This window comes from Nicotiana tomentosiformis, chromosome 6 (genome assembly GCF_000390325.3).
Source record: "Nicotiana tomentosiformis chromosome 6, ASM39032v3, whole genome shotgun sequence".
NCBI lineage: Eukaryota > Viridiplantae > Streptophyta > Magnoliopsida > Solanales > Solanaceae > Nicotiana > Nicotiana tomentosiformis.
The window spans coordinates 38,188,115-38,205,063 of record NC_090817.1 but is presented as its reverse complement, the minus strand read 5'-3'; the positions used below and the strand labels follow the sequence as shown (position 1 = coordinate 38,205,063).

The following is a 16,949-nucleotide window of genomic DNA, read 5'->3' as shown; positions in this document are numbered from 1 at the left end:
ATATCCCCATCTTATTGAATTTGCTCCTAAGTGTTTGTGTGCTCTATTCGTATTTGTGTTCTCTTGATTGTTTCTTAGTTTCTTAGTAGTTTTAGTTATAATAAAATCACAACCATCATCCTTAACACTACTCGATCGCGTATACTTGCATGTGTGTTTGGCCCCGACAAGTTTTTGGCTTTGCCAGAATTTAGAAATTAGTTATTACCTGTTTGAGTTTAAATTTGTTCGTTGTTTTTTCTTCTACAGGTGTTCACATTATGCTACAAAGAAGTGGAAGCTTGAACGATTTTCCTCCTTACGAACCTGAACCTAAAAAACCCTTTCACATGTTAAGTAGGGAGGCCGAAGCAAGAGCTAGAACTATAGAGTTGGGCATCACAGTCCAGCCACATACAATAAAGATGGTAGAAAATGACGAGCGACCGGTGATAGATGCCGCAAGGTCTAATCTTGAAAACATGACTCAGGCTATCATAAAGCTTGATATTACTGGTTACTTTGAGCTGAAGCAGTACATGGTGCAACTCCTTCAGTCCATATGGCAATATGTGGGTATCTCTCATGAAAATCCGTAAAGGCATATACAAAATGTTTTGGAGATTATGGATACTTACAACTATCCGAACGTTTCCAAGGATTATGTCTAAGTTACTTTATTTCCTTTTTCTCTATTGGGGGAAGCAAAAACATAGTTGCAAAAGGATCCATCTAACTCAATTCGCACGTGGGATGATCTAGCAAGAAATATTTTGATCAAGTTCTTCCACACAAAGAAAACTAAGTCACTGAGAAGCCAAATTCTTGGGTTTCAATAGAGAAATGGTGAGACTCTTCGTCAAGCTTAAGAATGATACAAGAAGTTACTCAAAGATTTCCCGCATCATTATCAGACCGATAAGGTGTTGGGTCACACGTTTGTTGATGGGTTAGATGATGCGTCAAAGATGAATCTTGACTCAACTTGTGGAGGAACGTGTATGCACAAACCTTATTGTGAAATTCAAACTCTTCTGAAAAACTTCACCGCAAATGATCATGACTGGAAACGTGATGGTGAACCAAGAAGAATGACAAAATAGACGGTAGCAGGCACACTAGAGCTAGATGAGATTTCAGCAAAATGGGTAGATATGGCTAAACTGACAAATCAAATGACTAAGCTGGCAGTGGTCAAGCACATCAGATGCAACATGTTCAATAGATGGCTACATGTTGTGAAATTTGTTGGCCAAAGCATGAACATCCAAAGCTAACAGCCTCTCCCCAACTGGAATGTAAGCAAGACTCCCTATGTTCTCAGCCTTCCTACTCAAAGCATCGGCCACCACATTAGCCTTTCCTAGATGATAAAGAATAGTGATATCATAGTTCTTTTGTAACTCTAACCACCTCTGTTGCCTCAAGTTTAGATACTTTTGCTTGAATAAGTGATGGAGACTCCTGCAATCTGTGAACACCTCACAAGGCATGTCGTAAAGATAATGCCTCCAAATCTTCAGCAGGTGAACAATGGCTCCAACTCCAAATCGTGTACAAGGTAGTTCTTCTCATGGGGCTTGAAATGATGCGAAGCATCAACAATAACTCTACCCTCTTACATCAACATGCACCCAATGTCAATCCGAGATGCATCACAATAGACTATATAAGAACCCAATCCCGAAGGCAAAACCAGAACTGGAGTTGTGGTCAAGGCAGTCTTGAGCTTTTGGAAGCACTCCTTACACTCATCTGACGACCTGAATGGGGCACCTTTCTGTGCCAATCTAGTCAATGGGGTTGTTATTAATGAAAACCCCTCCACAAACCAGCAATAATACCGAACCAACCCAAGGAAACTCAACATCTTTGTAGTAGTAGACGGTCTGGGACAACTCTGAACTGCTTCAATCTTCTTTATATCCACCTTAATCCCCTCACTGGACACCACGTGGCCCAAGAATGCCGCCAAGTCTAACCAAAGCTCACACTTGAAGAATTTAGCATATAGCTTCTTCTACCTCAAAGTCTAGAGCACGATCCTCAAATGTTGTTCATGATCCTTCCGACTACGAGAATACACCAATATATCATCAATAAATATGATGATGAAAGAATTAAGAAACAGCTGAAACATGTTGTTCATCAAGTGCATGAAAGCTGCTGGAGCATTGGTCAGCCCAAAACACATCACCAAGAACTCATAGTGGCCATAGCGAGTCCTGAATATTGTCTTCGAAATATCTGAAGCCCGAATCTTCAACTGGTGGTACCCCGATCTCAGATCAATCTTCGAGAATACCCTAGCACCCTAAAGCTGGTCAAACAAATCAGTAATACGCGATAATGGGTACTTGTTCATGATAGTAAACTTGTTCAACTACCTATAGTCAATACACATCCTCATAGAACCATCTTTCTTCTTCATAAATAGAACCGGTGCACCCCAAGGCGACACACTAGGCCTGATGAAACCCTTAACTAGCAACTTTTATAATTGTTCCTTCAACTCATTCAACTCTACTGGTTCCATGAGATACAGTGGAATACAAATGGGCTGAGTGCCCAGCACCAACTTAATACCAAAATTAATATCCCTGTCAGATGACATGCCCGACAGGTCTGTAGGAAACACATCTGGGAACTCTTTCACTACTGGAACTGAGTCAACAGTAGGAGTATCAGCACTAACATCCCTCACAAAGTCCAAATGTGCCAAACACCCCTTCTCAACCATCCATTGAGCCTTCAAATATGAAATCACTCTACTGGGAGAATGACTAAGAGAACCTCTCCATTCCAACCTAGGCAAACCCGGCATCGCCAATGTCACGGTCTTAGCATGATAAGCAAGAATTACATTGTTTGGAGATAGCTAATCCATACCCAAAATTACCTCAAAATCAACCATACTTAGCAGTAAAAGATCACTTCTGGTCTCATAAACCACAATGGTAACCACACACGACCGATATACATGATCCACCATAATAGAATCACCCACCGATGTAGATACATGAACATGCATAACTAAGGAATCACTAGGCATATCCAAATAACGTGAAAAATAAGATTACACATAATAGTAAGTGGATCCAAGGTCAAATAACACTGAAGTATCCCTACGGCACACTAAAACAATATTTGTGATCACGACGTCAGACGCAACTACCTCCGTCCTGGCGGGAAAAGCATAGCAACGGGCCTGACCACCGCCCGATCGACCTCCACCTCTAGTGCGACCACGAACTGACTGAGCCCCACCCATAGCTGGCTGTGCGGGTGGTGTAAGCTACTAGTGCTGATACTATAGGTTGCATGCTCTATTGTGGAACTCTACTCAGAAGTCTGGGGAAATCCCTCTTGAGATGACTCAAGTCTCTACACTCATACAACCTCTCTTATAAGGCTGCTGACCCCGATAACTTGAAGAATTGCCTGTGGAACTCTGAGCAGATGGAGAACGATAAAAACTCTGTGTAAATAATGCATTGTATTATGACTGAACTGGGCGAGCATTGTATGAAATATGGCTAACTGATGAAATATGAGGAATATGACGAGCTGCCTGAGGGGGCCTAAAAGGACGATCTCTGCTGTAATGGGATTGGCCTCTAGATGAGGCACCACTAAAACCACTTGAACTATGAGGCCTCTTGGACTCTCGCTTCTCTCGGTCAAGCTTGCGAACCTGCTCCAACCACTTAGCAATATCAACCACCTGGTCAAACCTAGCATCCGTCTCGGCCTCTTGAGCCAAATTGTAGCGTAGACCATAGTTGAGGCCATTAATGAACCACCTGATCTTCTCCCTCTCAGTAGGAACCAACCATACTGCATGACAACCAAATCTGAAAATCTCATCTCGTACTGGATCATAGTTATACCCTCTTGATGTAGCTGCTCAAACTCCCTACGCAGCTCCTCTCTATGAGTAAGTGGGACAAACTTCTCTAAGAAGAGAACTGAAAACTGATGGCATATAAGTGGTGCTGCGCCAGTTGGCCTGCTTGAATCATAAGTCTATCTCCATCTATAGGCTACCCCGTCAGCTAAAAAGTATTAACGGCAACTCCACTAGTGTACACAATACCCGCTGTGCGAAGAATCCGGTGACACCGATCCAGAAAACCCTGAGCATCCTCAGACTCTACTCCACTCAACTCGGGAGGATCAAGCCTCTTAAGCTGTTCCAGCCTCTTCTGCTCCTCATCAGTCATAAGTGCACTAACCTTAGCCCGAGCAACAATAACTGGATGAACCGGTAACACCCCTGGTGTGTGATAACCCTAAGCTAGCTGCTTCGGTGTACGGGTGGCGGGAGCGGTAGCTGGTGCAACTGATACCATACCCGCCTGAACCAAACTCGTGGACATACTCAGATCTGAGCCAATGCCTCCGGAAGACTAGGCATAACAATAGGTACCATCGGTGTCTGAGTTGGTCCTACCAACTCAATAGTATCGGAGACCTACTCCTCCACTGGAGCAACTGGTGGTTCCACAAGTGCTGATCTAGCTATAGCACGAGCCCCACCTCAGCATCTACCTCGGCCTCGGCCTCTCACGACCCTGCTTGGAGGTACTGGTGCCTGCCCGCCTGCTCCGGCTGAACGTGTTCTCACCATCTGTGAGAGAATAAAAGAGTGAAGGTTCAAACTTCGGAATTAACAAATCTACATGAAAAGAATGTAAGAAAGTGAAGTTTCATAACAGTTCGGTAGCCTCTCGAAGATAAGTATAGATGTCTTCATACAGATCTGCAAAACTCTAATAAACTTTCTCATGACCCGTAGAAACTATGAACCTAGGGCTCTAATACAAACTTATCACGACCCAAAATCCACCAACCGGTCGTGATGGCACCTAACTAACTTGCTAGGCAAGCCAAGCATAACATATATGAAATATAAATACTGAAGTAACAGAAATAATACAAGTCTAAGGACAATACAGATAAACAATAGTGTCCATACATAATAAATCCCCCAAAATTGGTAAATACAGAGTCATGAGCTCTAAAATAGAAATACAAGTTTGAAAAGCTAAATAACAATAATGTCCGAAATAAAGACAACAATACAAAATGGAAAGAGACGCCAAGATTGCGGTCGATATGCAGCTCTACCTCGTCTCTCGGGTGACCAACTCAGCTATAAGCCTCATCTACCGGTGACTGGGTCAGACACATGGGTCGGCACAATTAAGTGCAGAGTGTAGTATGAGTACAATCGACCTCATGTACTTAGCAAGTATCATAACTAACCTCGACAAGGTAATAGAAGCAAGAATTATAAATGATACTCGCCATAACTTGTACAGTTCATAAATTCAACAAGTATAGAACAATAATGTGATCAAGTCATAAAGCACAGAAAGAACCACCTTGGTGCACACAATCACCTAACCTACTCTTCTCAGTCAACAATCTAGCATATAAAGAAGATATGCAATTAAATTAGGTAAACAACCAAGGAAATTGCAAGTAAAGATGAAATGCAATAACCAAATCAAACACTAGCCAGCTTTTCCATAGAATTTCAATAACCGTGCCAAACCACTGATCAGTTTTCCTGAATCAGTGTATACACCATCAAGAAGAAACATTAGAGGGTAACCCTAGTGGGATGGATCCATATCCACACGCTGCACGACATAGTCACGTGCAATAATTATAATCCTCCAGTGTGGTCACATTCTCAATATCATAATCCGCCCGGCGTGGTCAAAGGCTCAATATCACAATCTACCCGACATGGTCACATGCTCAATATCATAACCCGATTGTTGTGGTCACAGGCTCAATATCATAATCCGCCCAGCATGGTCACAGGCTCAATATCATAACCCGCCCGGCGTGGACACATGCTCAGTATTATAATCTGCCCGGCATGGTCACATGCATAACATCACAAACCACACGACGTGGTCACGTGCTACCACTCCAAACCATATCACACAGAAAACAAATATATACAAGAATACATGTATATGATCAATGAATATCAAATTTCATACTCCTTGACTGGTATAAGTGACACGCTAAGGTATATGCATGTGCAAAGTGTGCTAACATAGCTAAAATCAGGCAATTGCATCACTAAAGTAGCAATTATCAAGTCCAATCAGGAGATTAACCTTTATATAACCTCAACCATGGCTCAAATAGCTCAGAACAGGGGTACAAATAAAAGAACCATTACAACATGAAGCTTAGCAATCAATACAAGGCATATCATAGCCTAATCACTATCCCGAGCATGAATAATACCCTGGTGCACGTACATGGGATCAACCCCACACATGTGCGCCACACAGAGCACGTAGATATCATAAATAACTCAGGCAACTAGTGCCCCAACCAAGTTTAGGTAAGATACTTACCTCAAGCAAGCTAAATAACTCCTCTAATGAGCCCTTCCCACGCGAGTCAACCTCCAGGCGACTCGAATTAGCCAAAATAACTTAATATCATCAATAAACGCCATAGGAAATAATTCTAAATAATAAAGATAAGATCATGAATCAATTATGCAAATCAATCCAAGAAGTCAACACTGGGCCCGTACCACGGAACCCGATTAAACTCACATATTCCGATATGAGTCAAAATATACGTGTTTCATCGAATTCCAACCTCAAATCGACCCTCAAATCATCAAATCTTATCTCCAAAATAATAGGCCAAAAACTCCCAAATCCTACCTTAAATTCATGTAAATTAGGTGTAATAATATATCGTAATCAATATCTATCATCAAAACTAAATAAGGATCAATTACCTCTTCAATTATGATGAAAAGCCCTCCACAAATCGCCTCTTACCGAGCTCCACAATTCTAAAAATGAGAAAAAGACCAAACTATTCGATATAAGTATTCTTCCTAGCAAAACCGCATCTGTGGTCTACAGTGCTGCACCTATAGAAAATCCATCGCAGATGCGGAAGTCACTTCTTGACCAGCCGCTTCTGCGGACACCAAGCCGCATTTGCGGCTCCGCTTCTGCTGAAGCTCCAGCGCATATGCGCTTGCACAACTGCACTCCATGGTCAGCACCTGCGGACCGTGCCATTCTAGACCAGCACCACATATGCGATCCCCTGACCGTTTCTGTGGTCTCGCACCAGCGGCTCAGCCATCGCAAGTGTGAATGCACCAAAACTCAGAAAAATTGCTGCAATGCCACTCAATCCAATATAAATCCGAAATCGATCTGAAACACACCCGACGCCCTCGGGACCCTGTCCAATCATACCACTCAATCCCAAAACATGACACGTACCTACTGGAGGCTTCAAATCACAATAAACAATATCAAAACCATGAATCACACCTCAATTCAAGCCTAAGGAAAACTAATGAACTTCAACTTCCAAAACACGCGCCGAACCATATCAAATCAACTCGGAATGATCTCAAATTTTTTGTACAAGTCCCAAATGACATAATGGTCCTATTCCAACTCCCGAAACCAAAATTTGAACCTAATATCAACAAAGTCAACTTCCGGTCAAGCCAATCAACCTTCCAAACCTTTAAATTTTCAAATTTTCCCAAAAAGCACCAAATCAACCTACGGACCTCCAAATACAAATATGGACATGATCCTAAGTCTAAAATCACCATACAAAGCTATTAGAACTATCAAAACACCATTCTGAGGTCATCTATATAAAAGTCAAACTCCGGTCAACTCTTACAACTTAAGCTTCCAGCCTTGGAACTAACTATCCCAATTCACTTATAAACCTCCTCGAAGCCAAACTAACTAGCCCGACAAGTCACGTAGCTACAATTACATATATGTAATCATAAAAAAGGTGGATCATGGCTAAAATACTCAAAACGACCGATCGGATCGTTACAAGCATTGGCTCTTAGTCACCCGCTGCTGAGGCATATGTTTTCACCATCGCTGAGAAAATAGAATAGTGAAGATTTAAACTTTAGGATGAAACAAAGTCACATGATAGAGAAATGTAATGACTCAACTGGTCGTTTTGAGTTTTAGCATACCGTTCGGTGGTATGAGGCCTTGAGTAGCTTCATGTGATGTATTACAACTTGGGTATATGGTTGGATTTGATTTTTAAGTGGTTCAGGATTGATTTTGAAGAGTGATTCTCTACTGAGAGCTTTAAGTTGGAAGAGTTGACCATGGATTTAATTATGAGTAAACGATCTCGGAATTGGTATTTGATTATTTCAATAGGTTCATATAGTAATTTTGGACTTGATTGTATGTTCATATTTGAATTTGGATCTTCCTAGAAGGATTTGGCGCTATTTGTCAAAAGTTGACAATTTGAAGAATTAGAGAGTTCATAAGTTCGACCGGGAGTTGACTTCGGTGTTATAGGACTCATTTTGTGTTTTTGAAGCTTTGGATATGTTCATTTAGTTGGTTGGAACTTGTGCACAAAGTTTAGTAGTGAACTAGAATGTCTAAGTGTGATTCGGATTTATTCGGTAAAGTTTAAATGTTTGAACTTTAAGAAAATAATTTGATATTCGATTCTTGGGTTGGATATTATTTGTGGTGTTTCAAGCCTTTGGATAAGTTTGGATAATGTATATTGACTTGTTGGCATGATTAGACGGGGTTCCAAGTGGCTTGGGTAAGATTCAGCGTGGTTTCAGACCTTTTTGGTAGAGTTCCACATTGCTAGTTTTCTGGTGGGGGCAATGCCTCATGATAGTAGAGTTGTGACTCACGATCACGGAGAAGAGAAGTTGGCAGGTGGAGTTTTGTATTTAGATATCGTGCAAGTAGCTGTGCAATCGCAAAATAGGATCTTGGTCATGCTGGTCGTGTTTTGCGGTCGCGGGCAAGTATATGCAATCGTGTGGGCTTGAGTGTCTGGTCAACACATTCACGTGAGGAGCAACGCGTTCGTGAAAGTGTTTGCTTCCGCGATCGCATGGGCAGATTCACAATCGTGATGGTGTATTTGGAGGCAGACGATTTTTGTGCTTCGCGATCGCAACACAGTGGGTAGCGATCGCATAGGGTATCACTATGCAGTATATTTTAACTGGAATTTCAGAACTTTTGCTCACTCTCTCATTTTTTGAACCCTAGACTTGGAGAGTGACAATTGTTCAAGGAGATTTTCCTATAAGACTTTGGGGTAAGTGATTTATACTCATTTTTTGTATCATTCCAATAATCTAAATGAATTATTAACACCCAAACTTGGAATTTTGAGATGAAATTTGGGCTTTTTTGTCTACACGTTACGAGAGTGTATATTGAGGATTTGAGTACCGATTTGGGATCAGTTTTGGAAACTAATTATATACATGAACTATGAAGGTTATGGGTCATCGGAGTTTGGGCACGTGAACCCAAGTTGACTTTTTTCGAATTTTTGGAAATTCTTCAAATATCGAAGCTTTATGTATTGGAGTTGCTTCCTATAGCATTGGTTGACTTTCTTGGGTAATGTTTGGCTAGATTTGAGAAGTTCAGAGGTGATTTCTCAAGGAAAAGCGATTTTATAGCTTCAGACATGTTCCAGAATGAGGTAAGTGTCTTGCCTAGCTTTGTTAAGGAAATTTTCCTAATAAATGATATTGTTTGCTATAGTCAGGGGTGATGCATATGCGAGGTGACAAGCGTATATGGATTATTTATGCTCTGGGTAGATTATATGTTTCTTTGTGCCCTGTGGAACTTTGTGATCTTCTTAACTTATACTTTATTTGCTTTTATGACTAAATGAGTATAACTATCCATGCTAGAAATCATGTTAAAACATATGACATCTTAAAGGAATTTAATGGGCTATTCTTGAAGTTTTGATATACTTGATTTTATTATAGGCGTGCATTGTATTACAAACACATATCTATGCCTCACATATTGTGCAACTTAAGCTTTCCTTATTCATGTTGAGATCATATTCAGACTCTGTTGCAATATTTGGACAAGGAAGCTCTTGAATGGTTAGATTTCCTAGTTGTAATATGGTTATGCTTATCTCTCACATATTGTAATATGCTAACTTATCCCTCTTGATCGTATTTATGCATCCTACCTTGCTTGGTACTGCTATACATATGCTTGGTGCGAATGAGCGATATTGTATGATAGGCGCTTTTGTGCAAGTGAGGATGAGTGATATTGCAAGATGGATGTTTCCTTGTAGGTGAGGATGAGATATATTAGCACGATGGTAGTTTTATGTGATTTGATATGATATTGGCATGACGGGTGTTTCTGTGGAAGTGAAGATGATCGTTCATAGCACGACGAGTGTTTCCATGAAAGTGAGGATGTGGGACATGCATTGTACTGTATTTATCTTGATTTCATGGAATGCCGGGTGTTTCCGTGCAAGTGAGAATGAGGCACATGTATTCTAATATGTTTAACTTTCCCTCATGTACACATATTTGTGTTCTACCTTGATGTTTACGTTACTCATGTACATCTTACCTTGTTATTGTTGTTATTCTGTGCTATTTGATAGATTCATCGTTTTTACTTAGGTATCCCATGTCTTTACTGTTATTGTCACTTATGTGTATCATATCTTGTCTACCTCGGTATCCTATATGCCTCCTACCTTGCTTTCCATCATTACATCTATCTCTTTTCTATCTTGTTTGTTACCACTACCTACATGCCTTCTTTCTGGTTTGTTACTATCATATATATGACTTCTACCTTGCTGGTTGTTGCTACATCTATGCCTCCTATTGTATTCTTACGGTTAAATATATACCTTCTACCTTCTTTAGTGTTATAATACATGTGAATGGTGAGGAAGAGTGGAAATGCACGAAGAGAGTTTTTGCGCCATTAGATTTGACATACATGTATATGTTTGGTAAGGATGAGATAAATGCACGAAGGGTGTTGTCGTGCCATTATTTAATAACTTGAACATACCCCTATTTATTATACGTGTTTCTAGTTATGGCTTATATTGGTTCACAAATATTGTTTTCTCCTCGCAGACTTGATTTATTAGAAAGGTTTGGTTGTTATATTTGTGAAACAAACTCATTATTTCTTTTACTTAATGCTTTCTTTATTACTTGTCATTTTCCTCCTTGTTATGTTCTCTTGCTTATGAACTACACATGTTATATTAAGTGGGTATCGTTTTACTTAAAAACCTCACCACTACTTCTCGAGGTTAGTCAAAATACTCACTGAGTACATAGGGTTGGTTGTACTCATACTACACTTCTGCACCTGGCGTGCAGATTTTAGAGCTGAGTTGATGTGGAAGATGAAGCCTAGCATTGACGACGTACCAGTATTCCATATACAAGCTATCATTTGTTCGTGGTTGTTTAGGACTTGTTTATGTAAATTTCAAACAAATGATGTATCTTTCCTTAAATCGGAGTTGTACTCTTATTCTTGGTCGCTCACGACTTGTACTACCACTTCTTGGAATAGTTGTATTGATTTTTGCAGTCTTATTCATTATTTATTGATGATATCTCATTAGAGTTGTAACTAATATTGTTTGGCTTACCTAGCGAGTCAGGTTAGGTTCCATCACGACTTGGTTGGATTTTGGGTTGTGACAAGTTGGTATCAGAGCTCTAGGTTCACAAGTTCTATGAGTCATGAGAAAGTACCTAGTAGAATCTTGCGGATCGGCATGATAACGTCCATACTTATCTTCTAAAGGCTACAAGGCATCTAGAAACTTCCCTTATTTCTTTTCTTATTGTGCGACTTTGTTTCTACTTGAAGCATAAATCTCCAGTTTCTTTCTCTTTGATTCGTGTGCGATGTTGAGTACTCAATATCAGTTGTGCACCGACGGCTTATGATGTTGTGGATGGGATGTGAAGGGTTGTGGATGCTTGATCATCATCATGATATGGTGTACAATTTTGAGATGTGGATGTGTTGGTGGGTCTTGCAATTGTTCATATGTGGAATGAAGTGGATTCTTATATCTTGTGGACGAGTGTAGACTCAGGAAGATTAATTGATCACTTAGTGGTTGTGACCATAGAAATATGTCGATTTGAGGTTAGCAGGTAAGTTATTTCTTGCGCGACGGTTTGAGGTTATGTGATTCGTATGAGGCTTTTATTCTGTGGAATGTATATAATACCCTTCGGAGGGCTTGAGGAAGTGGATCGACTGTCACGAGGATGTGTGTGCAACCGATGAATGATTTGGGAGGTGTGAAGAATAGTGGTGTATGAACTTATAATGAGATTCAGTTGAATAACAGTGTAAGACCATGACAGCTAAGGAGGAAGTGTATTGTAGTTTACCAAATGATGTTTTTGTGGCTTCAAGCCAAGTGAGGGAGTCTACCATCGGCGATCGGTTCATTTGGGCATGTATTGTTGTAGTTCCTGAACTTGGATGCACTTGTGGATTGGATATGGTTTAAGAAGGGTGTCATCGAGCATGATTTGGACAAGAAATTTACTGGACGCATGGTGTATTACACCTTATCGATATATGTTGGTTGTGAATGGCTCACGTTTGATATTCCTTTGTGGATGTAGTGTACGAGAGGAAGGAATTTGTCGATTGCTTCTTTTGGAGTATTCATGTACTAACGAAACGCTAGTTTTCAGCATGTTTGGCTATGCATTCGGGACTAGGTCAGAGTAAGTGACTCTTGAGAATGGTTGTAGTGTGTTCAAGATTCATATATGGTATTTAAGGATTTTTGGATTTGTCTATGGCTAAGATCTAAGATTTGCATTGGATGGTGCCAAGACTTGTAGTATTTCTATATCATTATCGATTCTACATTGCAGTATTATAGAGATAGAAGAAACAACTTTAGATTCATTAAAATATTATTATGCGGAGGCATTTCAGGTTGAGGTACTCTTGGTCTTAGCAATCTATGTGACTTGGTTGATTTAGAGGGATTCGATTCCGATGCCTTGGTTATGTGCAAATTTCTTTCGAAGAGTTCATGATGTCTTTGACCATGACTCGATGTTGGTGTCTCCTACAGGTATGGGAAGTTTGTTGCGTGTTGTGATTCTCTCTTGAATTGAGTTAAGTGGATGGTTTCTGGTTGATGGAGTGTTTATTCTACTCGTGATTTAGAGTTGATAATGAGATTCACGTATTTCATATCATGGCATGATCGATGTAGTGAGTCGTGAGGCATTGTGATTGAACGAACAAGGTTACGGTTCATTTTCGGAAGGAAGGTCACGAGTTCTTGGCAGCATGGGGGATTTTATATGTTTAAGAGAATGCTGGCACTATCTTGTATCGCTTGAGAAAGCTGTGTGTTATGGAAGACGCATTTTGTATTGATTTGCAGATGCTTGACTAGTACTACAGAAATCGTGGGATTGGCAACCATTGATGTTAAGATTTTGCTACTAGATATGAAAGATTTATGGAAGTATTTCACATGACGGGATTATATATGAGTGATGTGTCAGTCATTTAAGTGGGGGAGTTAGATATTAGGTATGGATATTTCTGTATGCATGAGGTTTAGAGACTGGATATTCTCAGAGGCAGGCTATTCCTTTGGTTGCGGCTTGTGATAGTGCGTTGAATACTAGAATGCTAATTGTATGTGTTATGGGAAGATTGCAGACATATAAAAGTCTATTTAATTATTTCGTAATGGTTTGAAATGGTTTGGGAGCCTATTAGCAGGCCTAATTTGAATGTGTATTCTACACAAGATTGGATTTGCTTACTCATGCGCAACATTTACTATGGGTGTGTCATGGGGCAGAATGGATGTTATTCATGCCTCAATCTATTTCATGTGTTTCTCCCTTATTCTATGATGGGTTGTGAGGTTACTTGATTATTCACATGCATATTGTGGTCCTATTTAGGCCTTGTGGTGCTATATGAGAGAGCTGGCTCACCAGATGTCGATTTGCCTATTGCACGTTAGTAGTGCTGACCTTTTCCGTAGTGTAGTATGCTTATTCATCTCCCTATAGTTATATTTATTCACTCTACCATGCTTGATGTTGATGTGCATGTGTTTGGTGAGTAAGTGTTTTCTCCATGGTACTCTCATGTGGATTGATATGATTAGATCGGGTTTGTGCCATAGCAATATTATGTTGGATCAGGTTGAATGCTGCAATGATAGTGTGTAGGATCAGATTGCATGCTACAATGATATTATGATGGGATGTGATTCCTTGTGCTTCTTCACCTTTGTGGAAATGGTTCATAAGGATATAACTTGTATTACCCTACCTGTTAAACTTGCTTGGGTAGCTGTCTTATCTTATCTTCTTACTATTATTTATCATATATGAGTTATTGCTTGTTTGGTGCATGGGCCATATTGTATGAGGTTCTATGTGGAATTTAGTGTGACTTGTCAAATAAGAAGCCTGTACTGGATGAGACAATGTTTTTGGACCTGAAATTTGCGCAATCGGATTGGGATAAGGTATGTTTGGAAGAATAATGTCATTATTGAGCTTAGAATTTGGCAATGGTCCTTGTCGGGAGAGATAACTCCACGACTTATTGATTTGAAGGGTGATTATGAGTTTCTGCATGTTTCTTTCATCATTAGCATTGTTGTGAAGGTTTTAAATAAGGTTTTATTTGATATGAGATATATTACCAGTACCGGATTTTGTAATGAGCATCTATTGTGGTCGGAAGTTATTTCTATGAGTACATAACTTATGTGGTACATTGTGTGATTATATCTTGTCAGTATATTGATGGTTTGATGCAGCTTGTTGAGATTAATATAGTGTATATATGCAAGAATCAGAACTTAGAGGGAGTTCCAAAAATTGGAATTTAGTTCTAAGGATTGTAAGCTAAGGTTAAAGGAAGAATCTTCAATTAGGATTGTGTTGAAGAGCTCATATGGATCGAGGTGACGTAAGATCACCAATGGTGATGTGCATGATGAGTTATACAGTGATTGGACATCTTTGGAGTGACTCTTGGCACATTCAAGGACGAACATATGTTTAAATTGGGGAGTATGTAACGACTCGACCTGTCATTTTAAGCTTCAACATTTCGTTCAGTGGTCTAAGCCCTTGATTAGATTTATGTTATGTATTACGACTTGCGTATATGGTTGGATATGATTTTTGAGTGGTTCAGGATTCATTTGGAATAGTGATTCAATTGGGAGCTTTAAGTCGGAACAGTTGACCAAGGTTTGACTTTTGAGTAAATGATCTCGGAATCGTGATTTGATGATTTCAATTGGTTTGTATAGTGATTTTGGACTTGGGCGTATGTTCGGAATTGAATTTTGATGTTCCTAGAAGGAATTGGCGCTATTTATTGAAAGTTGGCAATTTGAAGAATTGGAGAGTTCATAAGTTTGAACGAGAGTTGACTTCAGTGTTATAAGACTATTTTTTTGGTTTTGAAGCTTTGGATATGTTCATTTAGTTGGTTGGAATTTGCGTGTAATTTTTGGTTGTGAATTGGAATATCTAAGTGTGATTCGAACGCATTCGGCGAAGTTTGGATGTTTGAAAGTCAAGAGAATGATTTGATCTTCGATTACTTGTTTTTATGTTAAATGTGGTGTTTCGAGGCCTTTGGATAATTTTGGATAATGTATTTGGACTTGTTGAAATGATTTGATGTGGCTTGGGCGTGATTCGACGCTCTTTTGGGCCTTTTCAGTGGAGTTCCATGTTGCTGGTTTTCTAGTGTTGGGCAATGCTTTGTGATCGTAGAGCTGAGACTAGCAATCGCAGAGTAGAGAAGTTGGTAGGTGGAGTTTTAAACTTAATGATCGCGGAGGTAGCTGTGCGATCGCGAAGGAGGATCCTAGTCAGGCTGGTCGTGTATTACGGTCGCGGGCAGGTAGATGCGATCGCGTGGGCTTGGGTGTCTGGTCAGCGCATTCGCATGAGGAGCGATGCGTTCTCGAAGGTGTTGGAGGTGCTGGCTTCCGTGATGGTTTATTGGGAGGCAGACGATTTTTGTGCTTCGCAATCACGAAGCAGTGGGTCGCGAACGCATATGGTATCACTGGGCAGTATATTTTAAGTGGAATTTCGGGACTTTTGCTTATTCTCTTATATTTTGAACCGTACACTTGGAGAGGGGCCATTTTTCAAGGATATTTCCATACAAGACTTTGGGGTAAGTGCTTTCCATGCATTTTTGGTATCATATCTACATGAACTATTAACTCCCAAAGCTGAAATAGTGTATTTTGGGAATTTGATTATCAATTTGGACTCAAATTTGGAAACTAATTATATACTTGGACTCGGAAGGTTATGGGTCATCGAATTTTGTAATTGGTTCCGAATTTCGGGCACGCATACCTGAGTTAACTTTTGTTGACTTTTTGGAAATTCTTCAAAGATCAAAATTTTATGAATTGGATTTGCTTCCTATGGTATTGGTTGACTTCTTTGGTGATGTTTGGCTAGATTTGCGCCGGCCAGGGTTGATTTCTTGAGGAAGATTAGTTTTGGAGCTTCAAACATGTTCCGTAATGAGGTAAGTTTCTTGCCTTGCTTTGTTGAGGAAAGTTTTCCTAATAAATGATATTCTTTGCTACTTTAGGGGGTGATGCATATGCGGGGTGACGAGCATATATGAATGTGACACTGTTATCAATGCTCGGGGTAGGTTATATATTTCTTTGTGCCGTGTGAAACTTTGTGATCTTCTTGACTTATGCTTTATTTGCTTCTATGACTAAATGAGTTTAATTATCCATGCTAGAAATCATGTTATAATATATGACCTCTTAAAGAATTTAATGGGATATTCTTGAAGTTGTGATATACTTGATTTGACTGTAGCCATGCTTTGTATTACAAACATATGTCTATGCCTGCCATTTTGGTGCTATTGAGCTTTCCTTATTCATATTGAGATCATGTTCAGACTCTGCTGTGATATTTAGACTAGGTAGCTCTTGAATGGTTAGCTTGCCTAGTTGTAAGATGGTTATGCTTATCCCTCACGTATTGTGATATCTTACTCATCCCTATTTATCCATCCTAACTTGCTTGGTACTAATAT

At 39.8% G+C, this 16,949-nt stretch overlaps 1 non-coding gene across 1 annotated transcript; it reads right to left on the bottom strand.

The window, feature by feature from the left end:
- Nucleotides 1-785: 785 nt before the first annotated feature.
- On the bottom strand, nt 786-892 carry LOC117278920 (small nucleolar RNA R71). The gene has a single exon (XR_004509280.1). It is a non-coding gene; the product is annotated as a small nucleolar RNA R71 (small nucleolar RNA).
- Nucleotides 893-16,949: the final 16,057 nt, after the last annotated feature.